The sequence below is a fragment of the Lepidochelys kempii genome, chromosome 13 (assembly GCF_965140265.1).
Source record: "Lepidochelys kempii isolate rLepKem1 chromosome 13, rLepKem1.hap2, whole genome shotgun sequence".
Lineage (NCBI taxonomy): Eukaryota > Metazoa > Chordata > Testudines > Cheloniidae > Lepidochelys > Lepidochelys kempii.
This window is the reverse complement of record NC_133268.1, coordinates 6,710,395-6,734,768: the sequence shown is the minus strand read 5'-3', so window position 1 is coordinate 6,734,768 and position 24,374 is coordinate 6,710,395.

Genomic DNA, 24,374 nt, shown 5'->3' with positions numbered 1-24,374 from the left:
GAAAGCCCCCAAAATCAGGACTGTCCCTATAAAATCGGGACATCTGGTCACCCTATAAGGGCCAGACTCTGTACCCACTGTATGCCAAAAGCAAAACTCCCTTCAACAGGAGCAGGATTTGATCCTTATTGAAATCTCCCACATTAGGCTCTTTTGTCCCTTGCATTTTCTAGCTGTTTAAACATTCTGGGAAGTGCTGACATGGCATAACATGATGCTCCCTGGCAGCAAGCACGATACTGTAATTCACAAAGGACTCATACTTCATTGAGATGTAGAATACCTATACATTATTTCTCTCTTCCATGCTCAGTGTTTGCTAATTTCACCTCAGCCTTCGTTCCCCGTCTTTAAGTGGGTGACAGTGACAGATCCGTGGTCCCGCCAGCAGGGCTGCATATTGTTTCTGACACGTATGCACAGCTAAGGGTGATGCTTAGTGTGTGACTTTGCACGGAACCCCCGAATCTGAAGCCTCAGCAAACCACAGCCACAGCAAACCCTTTCCTATCAAAGTTGCATCATTTTCCCCGAATGAGTAGCTAAAGATGAGACTTTTCCCATTGAATTATTAAACATTATCATTGCAGTAGCATCTAGAAGCCTGAGCCAGGTCACAGTCCACTGTGCTAGGCAAACATGTACAAACGTCTAGTCAATGACAGTTCCTGATCAAAGAATTTAGAAGCTAAAATAAATTCTACTTTAGCGCTTGCACATCAGTAACTATGCATGTGAGCCGTGTATACACACACATGTGGGCACACATCATATCACATAATCAGCTGAACTAATTCCATTTTGAATTAGTCCGGCTGTTGCATGCCCATATGTCTATTTTGACATCCCCTGCCATATGATTCTTATTATTTTCCTTACTCAAGAAATTGACTTTCATTGCTTGGGTCGTATAAGCTATAGAAACCATCTTCTATTTACACCTTTTATTCACATGACCGGGAAGACTTTAGGGAAGCTGTGTTCACAAGCAGCACCTTTAGCTGAAACCCACCAAAGCAACATGGCCCACACTGAAAATCAACATGTACATTGCCGCAGATTAAATAAAAAAGGCATATTTCCATGCGCCTTTCTTTAGGGAATCAGCCTCCCCCCCCACGTTATCCTGACACCTTGTGGATCTGAGAGGCTTGCCAGCCTGCCCTGTACACAGAAACATATATAGATAGATATATATAGAGAGGTATTTTCCCAGCATGGCAAGGCCACGGTGTCTTGTTAAAAATGGGCATGTTGTCCAACCCAGGAAAAGAGAAGGCTCAAACCACATGCTCAGTGAAGAAAAGCTCTTTTGGTTTGTCTATGTTTTGTTTCTTTTAAATGAAGAGTTGATTTCAATGGCCAATTCCTTTCATAAAAGGCGCATTTTAATGTAGGTCATCCTTATTTGTTCTATAGCATCTTTGCGTCAAGACAACACAGCGCTTTCACAATACAAACAAGTCCAAGGAATAGACTAAACAAATTAGCTATAATGTAATTAAAACAGATGACTGATTAGCATTTATTTTCCCAGCCTGCTTTAAAATAGCTATCTTGGTGCTTATCTTTTTCTGATTTTTGGCCTCTGTGAATTGCTTAGAAAGATAAAAGGATCTCCGAGTGTGGCTAATGCTATCAGTTTGTCCTCTGACATTGAAAACCCTCTTCTTTTACCCAAGGTCAAAGGCAGGTCTCAGTCCCACCAGGGTTAATCTGGCTAAATCCATTGGATTTACTCTAGATTAATCCTGGTGTAACTGACAGTCTATAGAACTACTATGGTATCTCATAGTACCGAATCAGCTATCACGGGCTCCTTGTGAGGAAGCTACACATTAGGAGTAGAAAGACACCCAAAACAGCAAAATGAACCTTCCTCACTCCTGGCAAGCAATATTGGTTAAGATAATCGCTACACCAATGAAAATCCAAAGGGAATTCACTGATTTTGATAAAATCCCTACGGATTTTACAGCTGCAGACTTGAAAACAGGAAAAAAAAAATCCATGGCTCACATTCTATTTCCTCTTTTTCAGTGGCAACTCTGTCTCTCCCCATATGAATTAAAACCTTACCTAATGGATGTAAGGAAAAAGATTCCCACAGACTATAATATTATATAGCCTGGTATTTACCTCCTGTAAATACGGAATTGTAATGCTATTGCAATTAAACCAGAAAAGTTGTCCTTAAAATCAAATCCACTCCTCCTTTTCTGACTCCCTGGCTGCTTCTGGGTTCTCATTGTGAAATTCATCAAGGTTCTGTTCTAATCTATTCAATTCTATTCTGTTGGTTCTTCTACTATTCTTATGACCATAGTATCTGAGCACTTTCCAGTTGTCCATTAAGTAATATAGCTTACATCTGTCATGTGAGGTTTGTTCTTTCTCTCATTGTGAGAAAATTGTGTATGGAGTGTTTTGTTTTGATAGGGTTTTGTTGAGAGGGATTTTTTAAACCATTCAGACTCTTTCCTTGCTGCATTGGCCAGGATGAAAAATCCATGTAAGGAAAAGTCCTATCGGAAACATTTCCCCACCTGCTGAACATTTCCTGGCTGACTTCTCATTGTTTAATATTTCCCCCTGCCCTTCTCTGCGGGGGGCTTTGCTGCCACAGGCCCAAACTGAGACTTGGTATTTGCCAGCCTAGAGCCAGAGAGATTGTCACAGGCAATCAGTAAACGCTTGGAATCTGACTGATACATGGAAAAATATCACCCGGTGTGGGCATGTTCTCTGCAGTGAGAACAGAGTGGAAATATACAAGACACCATCACTGCACTCTCAATGCAAAGAGGCCAATATGCTCTGGGCTCATTGGGCTTCTAGTTAACCACCTAAGCAGAAATCCCTTTTGTGCCTAATCCTGTTTCACTGAGATCAGTGGGAGCTTTATCATTGACTTCAGTGGGCACAGCATCAAGCCCTTTGTGTGGGTGTGTATGTGTATCATAATAATAATAATAAAGGCTCCATTGACATGAGCTGGATGCTGGAAAATATGGAATGTGAAGTCTAGTGCACAGTTCACTCTGATCTTGGATAACTCTTTTGACCTTAGCAAGGATTGCAGGATCTGGCCTGCTATCCAGTCCAATACATGTTTGTCTCCCCCTCTTTATGTTACAGGGCTGGTGAGAAAGTTTATGCCACTTCCCTTCTTGTTTACAGCTTTATCTGATCTGCCTGAGTCAGATCTTCAGTGGCGCTGGTATTCTTTAACTTGCATGGGAGTGTGACATCCTTTATGTGATCCAGACTAAAACGCTCGCCTGTCACTGCCTAAAGCCCTCTCTGGCTCCCTTATCCATATTTAAACTTAATAGTCAATTCCTGCCCCCATTCCTTTTTGCAGGCTGGGTCATAAAGAAGGCTCTTCTTTTTTTTTTTTTTAAAAAGAAAGCTAACCCAAAGATGTGTCATTGTGCTAAGTGCATTCAAATCTTCCAGGATGTCACTGTGTCACAATTTCAGTTCATTAAGCGGTGCAGGGAAGATTCTGTGACATCAAAGCTCTCCTTTTCCCTACAGAAATGGGAATGGCTCTTTTGATCTCAGCCCCCAAAACCCTCTCTCCCCCCGGATTAATATTACTTGCACAACTGAAACCTACAGGGGACCCCACACTTGATTCCTCCATATGTTCTGGGGCTGTTTTACTTGCTTTCCTGACTTTTGGAAGAGGGTGGTATCTTTTGGTTTTGTTTCCCTGTTCATTTTGCCCTCTGCATCTCTAACCCAGAAGGAGAAAAAGACCCAACCCACCCTGAGTCAACCAGTCACTTTGAAGCTTGCCACAATCAAATGTTTTTATTTTTGGGGACACAGCCAGCTGTTTGTTTGAATCCCTGGCTTATACTGAGTCAAGGAGATAATCTCTCAGGCCCCATGTGCTTAATCTGTTAGCTGCTAATGTTGCATGAGATATCAAAATGGTCCCTTCTCCCATGGGTTGCCAGGGTATTTATAGCTTAAAACAGAGGTTTACAATATAAACTCAATTTTCAGAGTTGCATAGGGTGTGTGTGTAAAATGACAAAATTCTCATTGACTTTAATGGGGATGTTGTGATTGTAATTCAATGCAGCAATGTGACAATGTAGTTTGTGTACTAGGAATATGTCTCCTGATAGGAAGCAACACACACAACTTGGTTTCTAGTTAGATCTTGTTTAGGATCCCTATTGTTGTATAGCAAAGCTCAGAGGCTCAGATGCTATTTATACTTAAGCCCCTGAGCTTTGGCATTAGGCAAAAGGAATCCTAAACAAGCTCTAACTGAAAACCGAGTTGTTACTGGAGTACTGTTACTTTAGAAACCAGTTGTTATATCTGAGCAAGGCAATTGCCTTGCAAATATACTGTATATTCCCCGAGACAAGTACAGATACAGACTACACAAGTGCTGGTGCAGACCAAACTTAGTACAGGTGTGGAGCGCTGATCTTTCATATAAAGAGAGGCCTGGATCAGGGTCCAGATCTTGAAGCCAATTAGAGCCAACTGATTTGGCTCAGTGAGTGCTAGATACCTGACAAAATGGACAAAAAATGAATTCAGTTCAGAAACGTGTCATTTCTTAAGTGATTCTGCATGAATAATTTCCCCAAAGATGTTTCAAGTGGTTCAGCATTAAAAGGGGGAAAAGATGGGAAAGAATGCTAGAAAATGACTGCAGAGCCTATACCTCCCCATCCTTCATTCAAGCACTGCATATTTAGGATGTGTCCTGGTGTGGATGCTAAATAAAAAAGACGGGGTTGGCAGGTAAGTTTCTTCTGTGTTGTTACTGTCTTTAAGTAAATAGACAGCCTCGTGCTGAAGGTCTATTGTGTTCCATTCTATGTAGGTTTTTATACCACGTTCCTCACTGCAGGATCTGGAAGATATTTAGAGCAGTCTTTCCTAAAACCATAGGCACTTGTCCAGAGTAGGAAAATGAGTGGTGTTTTAAAATGGATTGTTTAGCATGTTTGAAAACACCACTTGCCACCAAGCACAGAGAAAATCAGCAATGTTCAAAATATATGAGCTCCTTGTGGTCAGCTCCACTCCTCAGGAGGGATTCGCTTGACAGTGCTGTCTTCTGAGCCATTTTTCTACACCCAACTCGAAAACTTCATGGCATACAGATTGTTAATAATAATGACACATGATCAGTTCCTCTTTTTTCTCTGCATTTCCCCCCTGCTGTTTAGGGGGTTAAGCAGCATTGATTTTCTGTGGCTGACAACACCACCTCATATTCTATTTATCTTGTCAAAACTCTCTCCCTCTGCCCTCAGCTCCCATTTTGTTCTCATTAATAGCGATTATGAAAAATGGGGCTAAATACTTACTTTCATATGATTTATCCAAATGTTGAACTGCATAATTGGGGAAGCTAAGACATTATCTCTTCAGATTCTGTCAAGACTCAATTTCTGCATTTGATTTAATTTTTAAACTCATGACCCATAACAGTACATATACTTATTGCCATGATGGTGGTGTGGCTGAACAATATATCTATCAGTCAGAAAGGGGAAGGTGCATATAATTTATAAGAATTTAAAGAGTCAGTCAGTCTTTTTTAAAGAACACTTCCTTTCTATGCAGTAATTAACATCAAGCATCAACAGAAAGGAAATTCAATTGGAAAGAAAGCCCTCACAGATGTATAGAAGATAGTAAATAGCTGGCACCAAACTCTGATTTTACTTTTACTGGCAGAAATGACACATGAACAAATGTGTTATGTTGTTAGAACACAGGAATCTAACGTATCATTTTAGCAACTGATCCAAGTCCATTGAAGTCAATGGAAAAGTTCCTATTGACTTCAATGGGCTTTGGATCATTTGTAATGCAGTTTTATATTTGCAGTGGTGTAGGAGCCGAGGACCCTGACCCAAAAGTTTTAACAGTTTGCTTGCTTAGCATCTACTTGCCTGCATTCTCCTCTGCTTTCCATTTGCATTATTAATTGCTTTCCTATCAAATGCATCAGTTCACAGTTAGAGAAAACTGGGCTGTCTTTTTTGAGCGTGTGTGTGTGTGTGTGTGAGTGTGTATATATACACACTCACATACACAGAGTGTGTGTATCCCTAGACATTTGACTTTCTGTGTTTCCCTGTCCATCTTTCTAACCCAGCAGTTCACTCTTGCTTTCCTCAAATGACTTTTGCCTTGCTCTGGCTCTGGTCTCCAGTTGCTTATCCTCAGTGAACTGTCTTGATCAGACGTATTTTCAACATGCAGCTAAAATCAAGATCAAGAGTCCCATTGACTTCAAGAGCAGTTTTGCCTGAGTGAAGATTGTTAGCACTAATCAGTGAGCTAAGTAGTGAAGCTTTTTTTTTTTAAACAAACTATGCCACTGAATCCTAGCAATACCACACTGCTCTCCAAATCAATGCTGACACAGTGTTGAAATTGTTAATAAAACAAATAATCAAGCTGCTAATCTCTGCAAGCACCATTTTGGAAAAAGATAATAGACCAACCATCAGGGAGTACAGTTAATGTATAAAACAATTACTGTAGTCAAATGCTTAAATAAGAGCCATAGTGGTAGCAAATGTGTTACTGTACAAGGAAGTAGTTTACAATACACATGATATTTCATTTGCATTGTGTAGCGGCACTGAAATCAAACAGAAGAAATTCTAAGATGCAACTTGATCTATCAGTCTACGAGTTTTCCCTAATAGCCTTTTTCCTGAAGCTGAAATATGCCATGTACACACACACACACACACCCCACGATTTTTACTTGTTATCCCTGGTTGCAGAAAGTAATATAGTTATTTAAAGCACACTCAATTACTGCTAGCTTGTTCCTGTCAGTAGTTGGCTTTCTTTTAAATACACATGCAGCAATCAGTCAGAAGAGATTTCTTTTATGTAGGCATTTTAAACAAGACTCTCATTGCCATTTCTGATGAGGATCTAACTGTTAATCTTTTATCTTGCAGTCAGCCATATGACTCTGCAGTGACTCTTCCCTGCTTGCGAGATTCCTGCAGTAAACAATAAGACTATATTTTTAACTCATCATGCATTTAAGATGGAGGCAATAATTCAGTTTCCAGTTTCTCGAGCATTTGGTGGATTTGACCAGCTTTAACGGCTACAAAGCTCTCCCTTTTATTTTGTTATCACCCAGTTCTTAACTTGCACTCTGCTTTGCAGACATGGTTAGAATTTTTCATTTTCTGTTTAATCCAAGTTCCTCTGTTGCTTGTGAGGAGGGACAACATAACAAGAACCAAAAAACATGGCAAAAGGAACAATGGTGAAAGGAAAACTGTGGGTTTGGATCCACTGCTAAACTAGTTGCAAGCAAGACCTGCGACTGGTGAGAAAGTTATAGAGGCATGTTTCTCTCTCAGAAAGGGTTTTGCTAAATTTTATCGTAGTTTAACTATGGGGTGGAGACATGAGCACATCTTTTTCTGTTTTTAATTTTGAATGTTCAATTTTTCATTGAAATTTCAAAATTTGAAAAATTTGGTTCAGCTCTTCTGTGCATAATAGCGGTCCATTATGGGTTGGATTTTTATTTTCCATATGCTTGTGTAAATCAGAAGTCAGTGAAGTTGCACCAAATTCGGCATAAAAGAGAGGAGAAATGGTGGTGCAGTAGCAGTGTCTATTGTTCGGGTTGCCTAACATTTTCCAGTATAAACCCTTTGTTTTCCATTGCTTATAACTTTGACAAATGTTAGCCTGAAGTTTGAGCAAAACTGGCGCAGTCATTTCTCAAAACAAGGTTACTGAAAAATAGGCAGCTTTCCTGATTGTTAAAAAAAAGTTCTGGCTTATTTTTGAATAGCTTTGAACTATGTGTGTGTATATATATATATATATATTTGCACTCTGTATAGGGATACACAGTAGCATACAGTGCTGACTTCTTTGGGTCTTGGATTAAGCTCTTTCTGCAGCATTGCCTTTTAGTTGTACAGCCAATACCTTTAATGCCACAAATACTGAGGTTAACTGCAAATTTGTATTTAGTTGTCTAAGCCAAGAGGCAAGTTTCTCGGCACCACAGCAGAATATTCACATAGAAAAGCGGCAAGGGGTGAGGGAAGAGAGAGAGAGAAAGAGAGTTTACAGTTGTAGTAAGAAACCCTTATTCACAGTGGCCTGCAAGATCAAGAGATCCAGTGATTTGCCTGGGAGAACACAAACAGCCACTGGCTAAACCTTGATTAAAACCAGAAGGGCCCAATCCATTCTCAGTGTAACATTGCTGCCTCCAGTTGAATTACATCAGGGATACATTTGGTCCAAGATGTTTAGTTCAGTGGCCATTGTTATACGTCGGGTCCATTAGGGCTGCTAATGCTTATTATATCCCTTGTCCTATTTTTGTTTAATACTTAGACATTAAAATGTCAGCGTCAATTAAATTAGTTATTATCTGTGTATATGTAAAAGAGGCTTAACTATTAGAAAGAAAAAGGAATTGACCAGGGCTTTATCTATTTATGATGTTTGTCAGTAAAACCTTAACTCACAAAACAGTTGTCACATGGATTTTTAGTGCTTTTTTTAATGACATGGGGGTCTAAGCAGCGAGTGTCATTGGCTTGTTTTAAATGAGCAGATATAGATATAAATGAGCAGATATAAATGAGCAGATCACTTATTATTGTTAATACTAAGATAACTGGCTTGAAGAAAATGATGCCGACAATGGACTGATTTTAAAATAGACAATGAAAAAATATCATTTTATTTATATTTAAACAATATTTGCTGGGTGCCCAATTTCAGAAATGGAGCCATTCACAAATGTAAATAAGAGACTCAACATACGTGTCTTTATTTTACTTAACATGCTTTTTATTTATTTTCGTTGCCCTCATGCAGCATCTTATTAATTGCATCAGTGCTCTGCTGTGCCATTTTACCATAAATTAAACCTCCCCCCTCCATGGTAGTTTGTTAAAGAAATGCCCAAGTTCCCTTTAGAATGGGAGGTCAACAGGTCATAACTTGTGATTTTGAACACAAGACAGACCTAATGTATGGATAATTTTCTGTTTCTTTAGTGGAACTGTTTCTGTGAGATCATCAGAGAATACAAAACTGATCCACTCTGCACAGCAACTTGGAAAAGAAAATATTGTCAGATCTATTATTTAGGCCCCCAGGAATGAGATACGTGGAAATTGCTAAACAATATCACCCTATATTTGATCTAAAGCTGTCTATAATATTAGATTTCAGATCACTAAAACAAACAAGGAAAATAATGTTGAGGAAATTATGAGAAATCAGCTTTGATTCGCTATGTGCAATATATTTTCTCCTCAAATTCTGTTTATCAAACTAATATTGACAAAATACTGATTTGCTTTTCCAGATCTCAAACAACTTCAGCAATATTTGCCTTGGACAAAAGGTTAAGGTTTTACAATACACTATATAAACAAGTGGATTTTTTTATTCTCTAGCAGGTCAAAGCTTATATTTAATGGCATCTAAATATTCCTTTGTAGACCACATGAAGGTTTCGTTGAAATAATCAGTAACTATATTTCTGATTTGTGTTTAACTTGCTTTAAGGAAACGTTTGGTCTTTTCCCCTCTAACAATGAGTTGTTACGTATATAAGGGGCCTGATACAAAGTCCATTCAAGTCATTTTGAAGTCTCCCATTGATTTCAATAGGCTTTGGATCAGGCCTGTAATAAGCAATAAATACCCTGTAAATCACGGAAGAAAACGTAGAGCAATACTAGCCTGTACCTCAAGCTTTCTGCTTATACAACAGTGCTTTCGCTGGTGAGCGTACGAAAGGAAACAGTCTGAAGTAGGCCAAAAAAGGGGACATGGCATGCTGCATGCATCAGTTCATTTTTAACTTAACTGCCTCACCAGCTCCTGGGAGCGATACCCTTGTGCTTCACATCACCAAAACCATCTGCTGTAGTTGTGCCTAGAATCGCCGAGTCCTCTTGAGGCAGCAGGGGGAAAAAGGCAAAGTGAAATTCTTCCATGGAAATAATGATATTAATAACAACAAAATCTTTAACCCATTCAAACCTGGAAAAAAGTTTTTGCAATACAAGTCCACTTTGCCTGCAGGCCTTCTGACAGATTGGACTGTCACTGAAAAAAAAAGCATTGAAGCAAGTTGGTGTGTTGATGTTATCCAGAATGTTAGAGCAAGTAAACTGCGTGCAAATCAAAAATGCCAACAAAGAAGTTAAATTCAGTGTCAGAATCTAGTTATGAGTCACAGGCAAGAAATGATCATAGTTGTTTTCAGCAGTACCCGCTATGGACTATGTATGCGTCAGCTCTGATGGTTGCATCATAATCTCCTATTTCACACACACACACACACACACACAATTTGCTTCGCTCTCTCCGTTGTGTTTAAGTAACAAACATTGAGCTACGGAGGTTTTGACATGATGAATCTATTCTCCCAACAGTGCAGAAGCATAGCTCCCATTAACGGCGGTTACACATGTGCACAGTATGAATGGGACTCACATCTGCATAATGAAGGGACGCATTGCCCTCCGCAATACTTCTGGGCAAAGTATGATGAGTAAAAGATGAACTAGCCACCTTTAGTTCTGGATTTACTGCCTTTGGCGATCCTAAGCCAACCCTTTAACATTACAGCATTTGAATGTAACTTTGGGGATTAATAAACTGTAGAAGTCGAGCCCTTTACTGTCCGGAATATAGTAGATGTTGTCAGCACTAAAACTAACATTCATAAAACATGGAGGAAACCACTTCATCTAGCTAAAAACCAGGCTCCAGGTTTATAGGGTTAATTCTTTGTAAAACAATGCAGACATTGCTTTGCTGTTCTGCCTGTGAAACAGGATCTCAGGGAGTTAAAATGAAAAAAACCTCCTCATGCATTTTATGTCACAACTTTCCCTTTATGTGTGTGTGTGAGACCAAGCCAAGTTCTTTTTTAGCTCTACCCTTTTGAAAACTGCTGGTTAAAGATAAACTAAAATGCCAGAACTGAAATTGCCCACGTTAGCCCCCAAGGCAGCCTGCACTGTCATCTTTCATTAGATACTGATAGACCAAAAGCCCAAGGCATAGTGAAAGCTGGTTCCTAAGAAAGGGCTTGGAGCCAGGATCTGCATCTCAGTGCTGTAATCTTGCATCTCTGTCCTTTTAGGTTTGAGCTGAGCAATACTTTTTTGGACACGTCTGCTTTCATGCAGCAAATTTACGTCTTAAAATCAATGGTAAATTGTAATACAGCATTCCATAGAGTCTTAAATTGTCATGACAAACGGGTGCATGTTTTCCGAGGCATCTGATGGCTTTGTCCAGTGTCAGACCTTAGATCGTGGACTAGAGACGCTCAGCGCCGATGGCATGATAAAAACTATTGTGAGATGTGTAAGTCTAACATTCTTTATAAATTAAGAAACCTTTTTAAAATCAAATAATCTTCCCCCCAGATGAATGCTGTATTTTCACACTGATTCTTCAGTTGTTTAGAGCTCAGTGCTCTTGCCTTGCGGCTTTTACTGCTTGGGCTATGGGCGAAGTGAAGCTCAGAGATGAAATATTTTGTCTAAAATAATGTCTGTTCAGAGAGCTTTATAAAACCTAAAGGTCAGTGACTTTCCAGCATCCCTTCACTCTGCGTTTGAACTAGAGATGTACTATGGTTCAGAAAATGGTGGCGACCCCTGATCTAGCTGGTCTAAGATAGGCTAGCTATTTTACTAAAACAGGGTGGTCAGGAACCTTTTTAAGGGAGTGAACCAAATCTAATCCACATTGATATGGAGGACATCAGATTGAGCTGCTTTTGAGGTCGTGAGCCCCCAAGGGCAATCTTTTCGCTCCTGATCAGAAGCATGGTATGTGGAGGATAGAGGAAGGGAAGAAGCATAGAAGCACTTGGCTTGACTCACACAGAGAACTGGTTTAGCTGTAGGAAAAAAAAACATTTAATGCAGGGAAGGGGGCTGATCAAAGCAAAGGTTTTATGTAACAAAATGTCAGTTAACCTGGTATTTATATGGCATCCTGTATTAGAATAAATTTGCCAGTGGGAAGTTCTGTAAAAATGCAGGCAAATGTACCAGGGCCAACCAAGACCACAGGGCCATTTCACAGTGTGAGACGGGGCGTTGTGGAATACATCCCCAGGCCAGTGAGGAAGCTTTAAAACTGTGCTTGGATTTTCTAACAAATGGAATTACAGAATATCTTCCATTTTGTTCAGGTGAATTTACTACCGATGAAAGTGGGGAGTTGATGTGAAACAACTGAAACAACCGAAACAACTGAAAACTTCTTTTGATCTACAGAACAAGTCAAGCACAGGGTCAGCGCTCTGCTTTGTTCTACCATCCAGCCAATGTGCCTTTACCCATTTCTGGGATTCTCTGTAGAAGTGGAAGAGAGGTAGGTTAGTCTCTAGCCACAGACTCAATGAGGCCAGGATTTCACACACAGATTTTTAAGGCCAGCAGGGCATGCTGGCATTTGACGGGACCTCCTGACTGGCACAGATCACAGAATTCTACTAGGTAATTCCTCCATCAAACCCAATACCTTGTGGTTGAAGGACAGCATCGTTTTTAGAAAGATATCCAATCTTGATTTTAAGACTTCAAGTGAGGGAAAATGCACCACATTCTTAGGAAAGGTGTTCCAAGAGTTAATTATCCTTTCTACTAAAAATGTGGGCCTTGAATTTGTCTCGCTTCAATTTCTAGCCCTTTGGATCTTGATATACCCAGATGAAAGAGCCCTCTTAGATCAGATAGCACGGGGCTCTTTAATCTATCAAACAAAGCCATAACAACATCCAATACCTCTTTAATGTGAATATCAGCAAGGGTGCCAAAGATGGTGGCGGGTTTTGTGACATAGACACCCATCCACTAGAAACTGTACCAGGACCACAAATAACTTCAGATAGGTGGCCAAAGACTCTCAAGAGGCTGACCACATTTGCTCATCTACACTCCTGGGTGGGATTCCAATTGGTGATTTAGCATGGCAGGGCTCCATATTCCATTACCACTCCCATAGGAGACTTTTTTTAAAAAAAATGTGGGTTGTGATGAGAAAAGTTGGCTCCTCATTAAGTCTTTAGCTTTCTGACTCTTTTTACCTTTAGGTTTTAGGGCACTTTGCTGGATGCTTTTGAATTAATTTATGTTGCTCTGCATACCGCACAAAGCAAACAACATTGCATGGCAAAGCTCAGTGTATTTTCTGTGGGCAGCGGGCTGGGCTACTTCACGTCATACGTCAGTTGCAACTGATGGAATACATTAAACTGTAACACAAAGTAAAGAAGCCTGGAAAAATATCTTGTTCCAAAAGTTATAGGGCAAGGCCAGAGGGATTTCATTTTCACTGCACTACCATTTCGCAAGAGGCTTTAATAATGGAGCTACATTTAGCAGAACACAAGTAAAAGCTCCTGACAACTCTGTCTAGGCACATTTCAGTTCGCTGCCAGGTCACCAGCTGCACTGCAGTACTGCATACCTCCAGAACAGGAAGGGACGATGGAGGGCGTATTTTTGTTTTTGAAAAAAAGTTTCTGCAGTGTAGGAGGGCCTCAGTGGAAGGATCATTTTTAGTGAGAGTCTCCGTAGGAGCTTACGAAGAAGAATCAACTTGGTTGTGCTACAAACATTTTAACTACGGATTTTATTTCTCTGCCTCCCGAAGACCTGCTTCATCATGCAATGAGAAAAGGCCATGCTGATCTTTGCTCAGATAGTGCCTCTACCCCCTCACCTTTTCAATTTTTAACACTTTTGCTCTTTTAATTCATGTTTTATGTACCGTGGGGGAAATTTCATCTTCCCAGCCTGTTGCCATAGGCTACTCATCTGGGATAAAGGAGTTTTAATCTCACATGTAATGACCTAAGTAAAAATCACAGGAATGAAAGTTAATAGCAACAGCCGCATTCTAGGTCCTGCTCCTACCGAGTCTCTGGCTTATCAGTCAAGCTTGATTTCATGGGCCATGCAACTCTATCTGCTGCTTTTATGGCCAGGATCACTGGGAAAACCTACAGTAGAGCAACACGGTTGTCAGTTAAGTGCTACAGTGTTTTTAAACACCAGTGCCAGCACTGCCAAAGAACACACAGAGCATCTTGTCCATGGCATGAGCTCAGCGGATCCTGTAACAAACCAGGAATTACAAGACTAGATCTTCCAAGCCCATGGGCTGTCTAGTGGCAAGGGAATCTGGCTGCCTTGCCCTGATTTACACAGGCAATGGGGTTGTGTGTTAGTTCTTAGAACCTCTCTAGAGCCTAGAAGCCTCAAATCAGGTGGAGGTCTGCTGTGTTAGGTGCCTTATAGAAACATATGATGACATAGTCCTGTCCCAGACAATTTACATTCTAAGCATGAGGTGTAAATCAGGGTCTGATTTCCTTAGTTTGTATTCTAGAGGCAGTCACTTAAACTGTTTGGGCCAAGTTCACTGCCACAGAAGGTCACACCAGGGCTGAATTTGTTCTAACCTATTAGTGGGGATAATAATACTTCCCTTGCATGGATGCTGTGAGATGCAGTTAGTTGGTGGGTATCCTGGGATGAAAGGTTCTATCCCTCCTCTCAACCACTGTAAATTGGGAGGAGCACCAGAACATCTGCACCACTTCAAGGGTCTTGTCTGGCTATTCTTTCCCCAGCCTGCTGTATCTGCTCTTCCTTATTCACGTAATACGAGTAGCAGGATGGCATAGAGCTCTACCTATACAGCCCATTACTGGGCATCTTGTTAAATGAACCCAAGATCTCTGTGCAGTAGGTGACTATCACTATCTCCAGCTGAGGCACAGAGAGAGAAGTCATTTGCTCAAAGTCACACTTCCAGGAAGTCTGTGCATGAGCTACAAGTTGAATCCAGATCTCCTGGCTCCCATCCTAGTGCTTTATTCACAAAACGACCTTCCTCCTCTCAGAAATACATATCTTTTGCTTTGCAGAATTTCACACACACAGAGAGAGAAGTCATTTGCTCAAAGTCACACTTCCAGGAAGTCTGTGCATGAGCTACAAGTTGAATCCAGATCTCCTGGCTCCCATTCTAGTGCTTTATTCACAAAACAACCTTCCTCCTCTCAGAAATACATATCTTTTGCTTTGCAGAATTTCACACACACAGTAGCATTTTGTTGTATGAAAATTCACAAATCCAAAAGTTAGTTTTATTCACAATTTTGGTGAAATGGGTATTTTAGCATAAAAAAGAAATCTGTTTCCAATGGAAATGAATGCCACCTTTGCTTGAATAGGCCCACTTTAGCTCTTTTTCAATCAGAATATTTGAAAAATCAGCTGGAAAATCTCCTGATCTTTTTTGAAAAGTGTGCTGACTTTAGTGAAATTTTCCATGAAAATGGGTCTGAACATTGACAGTGTGCAACAAGATGCTAAAAAAAATTTATTGGCACTGGTTCCCAATAATTCTGAGTAATTCAGTAAATCTCAATAATTCAGATGCAAAGCCAGGTGGGATGTGCACCTGCATAACTGAAAGTTGAATGCCTTCATCCCTGCTTCAGTTTCCACCCCTCTTTCCAGGGGGTTAGTTTTGCTCCAGCTTAGCTCAAAGCTTCCCAGCTGCTGTGGCATGAGAGTCCCAGAACAAGACTGACAACAATCAGTAATGCTACCCAAACTAAGTCCTTCCTCTTGTCTATAGGAGTTCCCCAGCTCTGTGGTAGTATCAGGGCACAAGGGAGTGGCTCATGCCCTTCCTTCTCCAGGTACTAGCCTGGGGACCTGCATTCTCTAATCTCAAAACTACCTTGTTTTTTCAGGGCTGCCTGTTGCAATAACCACAGAGGTCAGCCCTTTTTTTCCTGCAGTCCTCTACCAAACTGCAGCTTCTCCTCAAACCTGTGTGAGGAGCCCTGCAACCCACCCTCTAGACTTTCCCCTCAACCCTGCTCTGCACCCTACTAAATGGAAGCTGCTTCTTTTATAGCAGGCCTTGCTTTCAGTCTGCAGCCACATGACCCCATGCAGTCAAGTGCTTCCTTTTAGTCATGTGCTCCTTCCAAGGACTACAACTCCCAGAATTCTTGGCTTTAAAGGAGTCAAACCTTGGAACAGGATATGCCTTTAAAGGGGCACTACGCCCTATGACAATGGATAGCACCACTGAAATCAATGCCATTATACTGGTGTAAAACTGGTGCAAAACTGGTGCAAGCGTGAATCAGGCCCTTGAATTTTCAGTAAGCTTGCATTTTGTTACAGATATTTCACACAGACCCAGTATTGTCAACCCCCAAGTCTACAAAATAGCACGAATCAGCTCCCCCATTACCCCACCCGCGCAACATGGTTGGCTTAAAAATGGAGAGGTTTTTTTTAAAAATAATACAGTATGGGTTCTCTTTATCTGCCTTTTAGTTATTGAGCCTTTAGGGTGCATGCAGGTCACAATTCCAAGTTTTCTGCACACACATGGGGGCGAGAAACACACTTAAAAATGAACTAAATAAAAGCTGCAATTCTCATGACACCCCAGAATTCCAGGAGCTGGAGTTTTTAAAAGCCTCCAATATTGTGAGACTCATGATAAAATCATGAGCGCTGGCAATGCTGCACCCCTAGTGAGGCATCCGTCCCGATTAGTGTAGCAGCTTCATTAACATGCATGCCGTATGCTCATTTGCTCCTCTATTGCTTTGATGTTAATTCCAGTGTTTTGGTGCAATGTACTGTTGTACTTTCTGTTCCCGGGCTAACATCGCTCTCTTCCACAGCTCACTCCTGCTCTTTGTTTCTTTCTCTATCTGGGCCTGTTCACCAGCCGGCCCCCTGATGTGGTCCAATAGCACTTTGTGCCAAGCCTGACTTGCCCTTCTGGTATTCCACATGTTGGTTCACCTTTCTGAACCTTCGCCGAGTGGAGTTGTGCTGATTATGTTCTGCAGCTGATTTACGTAGGTTTCCTCACTGGTCGGTTTCAGAAATCCTTTCACCAGCTTCTTAAACAGCTTGTACCCCCTTCCTGCATTTGGCAGCTCTTTAAGAGGAATTTGCAACTTCCGGTAACACCATAGAATATTTGCCTGTTCTGGGGCAGAGTGCTTGAAATTTCAGTGTAGCCTTCACTCACTGTGTGCTAATTGATTATCATCTAAAATTCTACATCTATTTGTATGCTGGCAGTGTAGATGTAATTTAAAAATAATTATTCTATTTACTGAATGGTGTGCATGTGATATGGAATAGGCTAGACCTGTGTTTCATACGTCACCCCTCATCTTCACCCCAGCCAATGCAGAGAGATCCAGATTGCACCTTCCTGCACCAGCCTGATGCACTGAGATGAAGCCCCTTTTTAGTCCATGACAGAGTCATGGGGTGCAGAACCCTGGGCAGGAATGAGAAAATGGGCTTTGAGTCTCCCCACGCTCAGGTGCTGGAACCCTGAATAAAGATGCAAATCACATACTGCATGCTGGCAGGGAAACCCTGTTAGTTCTAACCAGGAAATAAAAGCCAATGGATGGTCTCCCTTGAGCAGAAGGAAGTAGGGTCTGGGAAGAGGAGGTCCCACAAGGAAACCTTACAAACAGCCAGTTGTGGGGAGAAAGCTTATGCTAAGAATTATGGTTTGTTATTATTTAGGTTACCAATAAATCCATACCCTAAGAATGGGCTAGGTTTGGATGATATAGAGTGTATAATAGACTCTGTTCAAAGCTGGGTAGGAACTTTCAACATTGAATTTCATGTGCCATTTTGTTGCCCAGTCACCCAGTTTTGTGAGATCCCTTTGTAGCTCTTCGCGGTCTGCCTGGAATTTAACTATCTTGAGTAGTTTTGTATCAGCTGCAAATTTTGCCACCTCACTGTTTACCCCCTTTTCCAGATAATTTATGAATATGTTGAATAGGACTGGGCCCAATACAGACCCCTGGGGACACCACTATTTACCTCTCTCCATTCTGAAAACTGACCATTTATTCCTACCCTTTGTTTCCTATCTTTTAACAAGATACTGATCCACGAGAGGACCTTCCCTCTTATCCCATGGTTGCTTACTTTGCTTAAGAGCCTTTGGTGAGGGACCTTGCCAAAGGCGTTCTGAAAATCTAGTACACTATATCCACTGGATCCCTCTTATCCACGTGCTTGTTGATCCCCTCAAAGAATTCTAGTAGATTGGTGAGGCATGATTTTAGCTATACACTAATGCCCACATGGCGCATTTCCTGATGCCCATACCATCACAATGAACTGCTTTCTGCCTCCAGCTGATGAAGAAAACATACTACACACAACATGTGCATCTCCCTCACACTATAGTGCAAAACCTTAATTACAATAATTAGGCTCAGCTCTTATTTAGCACTTTTCATCAGTAGATCTCCGAGAGCTTTAAAAAGAGGTCAGTATCACTAACTGAGGCAAGGAGGGACGAAGTGACTTGCTCAAGGTGACCCAGCCAACCACTAGTGGAGATGGAACAAGAACCTAGGTTTTCTGAGTCCCTGGCCAGTGTACTAGCCTCTAGGCATACTGCCTCTCCCTGCAATGCATAACGCACCACACACTTAAACTGTGCACACGTCAGAACACGTCAGAATGTTTGCTAATGCTGAGTTTGTAATTGACCTTTTAGATATATATTTACAGTTGTAAGTGGTCAGTACCTATGAAAATCTACTGTTGTTTAGGAACCTAATTATGGATTAAGGTGGCCAAAATTAAGGGAGGCAAGTGTGAATATTTTGAACTATGTCTTCCTGCACGGACACTTACAAGAATGGACATTTTAATTAACCTGATTGAATGTCAGAGTCTGGGGGTTTGTTTTCAGGCAGCAAACTCACTGGGAGGCTGCACAATCTTCTTTCATTCTATTGGTGACAGCTTTTGCTGTCTGTTTGTGCAATAACCTATTGAACTTTTCCCGACTGTAATTCAATATAGAATAGATACTTGCGGGAGGCTTTTTTGGCAGGGAGCACTGAAGGCCTTAAATCAATTTCAGTTTTTCAGCTGTTTAATGCATTGATACCAGCTGGAAGAAATAAATGAATAAAAGGATCCATGTTACTTTTATTTATCCGGAGCTGAAGCTTCTTGGTCTTCCCCTTTGTGACACTGATACCACATAGCGTGTGCCCATTGTCCCACCTTCACCTAGGAAACACAGACTCTTACACATTGACAAATAACTTTTTCAGTATTTTGTGTGTGTGTGTGTGTGTGCAAGAGTCTTTAGTCTTTTTATAGAAAGAGAAAAGTTCAGCAGGCCAGACAGAGGACTCACCCTACTCGAGAGGGCCAGCTGGCCAACCTAATGGCTACTGCAAAAATACTCTGGACAGCTCTAGGGCTCTGTAAAATCCTCTTAGCTATGGATGGACCACGGAAGGCCCCAAAACTCAGACCCATTGCACAGAGGGGGGTGTATTGAGGGGACAGGCTGTGGAGAGTTTGTATAGTGATATCCTTGCAAACAACAATATAAGGTCCCCGTGAAGGGGTGAAGATGAACATGGTGAGAGTGGCAGTAGAATACCCATCCTGAATTCTGCAGATCCACAGACCACAAATCCTACATGGGAGTGAAGGGAAGTGAGTGGCCTGTAGTTACAGCTGCAAACTGGATGGCCTAATTCAACACTGGGCATGCGGAGGGGCGTATTGGGGCCTACAGATTATAGGAAGAAAGAGTAGGCCTCATCTCAGCTCTACCTACAGCAGCTGAACTCAGCTGGGGTGAAATTTACCCCAGCATGGTGGAGGAGGGGCACAAAGGCCTTCATACTGCGGAAACCCTGCACAGGGAATGCCTGCGGGTTGGCTGCCTGTGTGGCCACACAGGGATGCTTGCGCTTCAGGGTGGTTTGAGGCCAGGCACGGGGAGAGGATGTGGACCTGCACGTGTGTGGATTCGGTGACAGCTGGTTTCCCATTCAATTAGCACACATGGGGTACAGCTGCTATACCAGTCCCTGAAGAGAATATGGGGGTGGGTGAAACAGAGGCTGCATGATGGCCCAGCTCCTAGGCCCTGGGATGATGATGGCCCCACTGACCACTCATGCTTTATGAGGGTGGCTGGAGAGATTTTCACCCTAGCTTGTTTTGTTTTTTCCCCCAGCCAAGCTAGTGTTAAGGTAACATTAGGTGAACAGTGCACAGTGTTAACCCAGCAACGTTATCAGTCCAGGAAAGGGAAAAGCACATAGGTTCCTGCTACCATGGTTAATATATTATGGAGAGAAAGCACTTCACTGTGTAAGAGACAAGTGTGGCACATCAAAAATACCCCCAAAGGACAAGTGTGTCAATTGTTACTTGAGCAATCAAGCTGGTTCCAGTTTGCCTGGGGTGAGGAAGTGGCAAAAGGAGGGGGTCTTACTGCTAGAGTGATAAGTAACATAGTCAAGGACCCTTCTTTTCTGGTGAACTTTTGCTGTGAGTGAAAATGAAAACTGTGGGCCACAATAGAGCACTGAGGCTGACGTCCAGTATTCAACTCAGCATGTCGGATCGCCATGCTCAGCAGCTACTCTTACAATGGGTGAACTTGGGAGAGGCAGTTTGTCTGGAGGCCAGAGAAACCATCCAAAAGAAAATATACAAAAGAAAACAAAATAAAATCCACTCCTGGCTGTACCAAACTCCTGGATCATACCAGTGTGCAGTGTTGTGGATGGTCAGGTCTACCACAGGATTCCATAGTTCTCTATCCAACCAGCTTGGGCTTCTACAGCCAGTAAAGGAAATTTTATTTTCCCAAACAGCTGTTTTGCTGGTAGGTTACATTTCACAAGGTTTTACACGTAGTTCATGCGGATCTATATATATTTGGTGAAAATCTCCAGTTTTGCTGAATAAACCTTGAAAAGTAAAAGACAGCTGACAGGATTTTCAAAAGCACTTAAGTGACTTAGGAGTTCAAACTCCACTGACTTTCACGGAGGCATTTTTGCAAACCCTACTCAGAAAAAGTTTGTTTTAGAATTTGCCCCAAGTGAAGAAGAGAATTATACTGAAGCAGTTAATATATCGTTGACTTGAGTGTAGGCTATGCTGGTTCACACCTGAGGATCTGGCCTAAAGGTTTAGTCTTCAGGTGGAAGTTCTCTCCTCTGGGCTAGATATAATATCCTGACATAGTGATCACCTGGAGGTGGATAAAACCAGAGGGAACAAGGGTGTATATGTCTGTATATGAATCGTAACATATATGTCTCTTTCTGTATAATTAAAAAACCCAAACTGACTTGAATCAAGTATTATGGTAGCAAGTCTTGCCAAAGTAAACACAGAAACAAAACCTATTTCTTATAATTAGCTGCTGCAGTGTAATTCTTTTGAAAGAAAGAAAAATTCACAACGTGTACTGTGTGTATGCAATTAAAAGGGGAGAAGCCCTGGTCCCCAAATGTTAGCAAAAATAAGAGGATTAAATATACAGTGCCAGGGTCATACACAGGGAAATAGTCCTGTAGGGTTTCTAGCAGATATTCTAAATGCAGGGTAGGGTGATCTTTCAAGACTGGATCACATGGAAGGCTTTTTCCCCCTGTGGGGATTGCCTATTTACCTGTGACTGATCAGCAAAGATGACTGTTTTGTAGCAAGTCACCAAGGTTCTGTGAGAGGTCAGTATGAAATAACCATTAAAGAGACAACAAACATTACTGTAGATTGGGGTAGAGTAGATGGCAGTGAAACTTAGGCAAGGGGAGCCCTCTATTGTCCCCTTGAGTACAGGGCCAGTCTCCTGAAATGAGCTGTATGCTGGTGGATCTCTGTGTCAATGTACGGATATGTTGAAGACAGTGGGGCTTAGTACAGGAGCAAGGTTCTGCCTGCATCAGTTGCAGGATAGGGGCTGTGTGTGTATGTGGGTGTGTGTGGGTGGGTGTATGTACACACACACATATATTAAATATTAGGCATGGCCCTTTACTTCCCATTCCCCCGCCCCTTCCGACACTCTTATAAATCAGGGCAGAATTAATTCAGGCACTGCGTTTTATCTGATAAACGTCAAAATATGTAAATACTGGGCTCTCTTCCTTCAGTCACTAAAACAAATGGAAAACACATTTATTAGCATAGAGATGAGTTTAATCAAATCAGTGGCGAGTACAAATTAGCCACAGGAAACGTAATGAGCTGGGAATTAATTAGCAGCATAATGATAATAACTTTGCCTGCTGATTACCTTGCGGCCATGGCGCTTCCCCAAGGGCCTTCCATGGGTTCTCCAACAGCTGATCTTTTCTGTTGCAAGAGTCCCTGAACTGGAACAGTATGGCCGACAATGCCTGAGCAAGAGACAGGAGGGAGAAAAAGACATGAAAAATACAACCAGGCTCACTTCACTTTTGTAAGCCTATCACTTCTCGTTCCTTTCCCTACCGCTGTCCTTATTTATCCTTTCCATCTCAGAGCACTCCCCTTTCTCTCTGTTATTGTTCAATTGGATTCCTGCCCGGAGGAAATGGCTCTTGATAATGTGTAAGCTTTATGGATGGGGTAAAATATCTGAGCTACGTTTGCAATATGAACCAGGATGCACCGTCCAGCCATGGAGCTTGTGCTGCCGTGCAATGTCAGCTGGGAGAGCAGCCCATGCCAGCGTGATTATTTCAGCATTATTTCTGCAGTCTGCACCTCCGTGGCTGCTTTGAGCACGAGGCTGGCACTGGCTGACATCAGATCCAGCTAGTTTGAAAACAAATAAACACAAGGGTGCTTTGGAAATGGATTGTAGGTGTCTAGAGAAGGGCAGGAACAAGGTTTTCCCGGAGTCTCAGCTGGCATTTTCTCAAAGATGCAGGCAACAGGTTGGAGAGGAACAATTGGCTGCTGGGGCACTTTGTAAAGTGCTGGACTTGTAAATTAACTGTTTGACTTCCGTGGTGATGGAGAACAGTGGGGGAGGGGGGAAGGGTTGGATGGAGAAAAGGGTCAGTCTATTTTCTTCTATTTATTTATTAGTATTCCTTCTATCGCCCTCCCACTGTAGCACCTGCCTGCAAAATAATACTTGGTGCCGAAATAGAGCCTACCATTGGAGGAGATATAAGCACTTGATAAAGCTTCATGAATCATGCCTGGCAACACCCCTGGGAGGTAGATAAGAATTATCATTCCCATTGGCATAAAGCTATTACTCCCATTGGCACTTACGGCTAAAGTGTTCAAATTTGGGTGCCTAAAATTAGGTACCTAAATAAGTAGTTTGATTTTAAATGTTACTAAGCTAAACAACACAATTAAAAGAACCAGCCCACTTATTTAGATGTTCTTATAGGGATTTAGATGGTTGACTGCAGGCATCCAGGTTTAAATGTTTTGTTCAAGGTGGTTTCCCCAAGTCACGCAGGAGGTTTGAGGCAGAGCTGAGGAGAGAGAGTGTATTTTTCGGTTACCAGCTTTAGGCCTTCACTGCAAGGCCTCCTGTCCTCCCTTCTCTTGGCTATTTGGCTACAATCTGCACAAATGATCCATGCAACCAATACATACTGTTGGTGAGGCGGGGAAATAAAACTGAGCAAGGAGTGGGGCTGCCCAAACCTGATGCAGTGAAACTGACCCAAACAGAGAAATTTGACAATTAAAAAAAAATCAATTTTGGAAGGCAAGGAACAGAAGTTTAAAATAAACAGACAAACACAGAAGGATTTGCACATTTTACAAAGCATGCCTAAACAGACTACGGGAACAAGTCTGCACCACTCACACTAACTCCACAGGGGTTCAGAGAAGCAAGTTTCTATTTCTCTCAATACTGAAATGAACTGAAACCGAAATTGTGCCTTCAACTCCCCCCACCCTCTAAACCTTGCGAAACCTCAAATCCAGATCTGCAGTTTGGGATTTAGACCCAGTTCTAGTGTATATTATTGGTGCCTTGACAGAACATCTGTATTTGGCTTTTGGATGTTCAAATAAACACTTAAGCACATAAATCCCAGGTTTATACACCTAGGGAGAGCTTTTCAAAAGCACTCAGTATTGGCGTAACTCTGCTCCATTGAAGTCAATGGGATTTTACCATTGACTTTAATAGGAGCAATGTTAGGGCAATGCTTTGAAAATCCCTTCCTGATTACTAAGCTGAACATCCAAATGTGGGATTTGGAAGTCTCGTTGAAGTGTCCATGTCCGAAGGTTGGGCACTGTTTACTGTATTCTCATGCTGACTTGTACTCAGATAAAATTAAGGACTCCATTTTCAAACATCATTTTGCAAAGTCTGCTTGCACACGGGAAAGACAACACACAAAATCTACATTTGCCTAGATACAGGTATGGGTCAGTTTCCGTTTGCATGCAGTTATCTGTTTTGTTCTGAGCACATCTGAATTCTTTAGCAAATTGACTTTA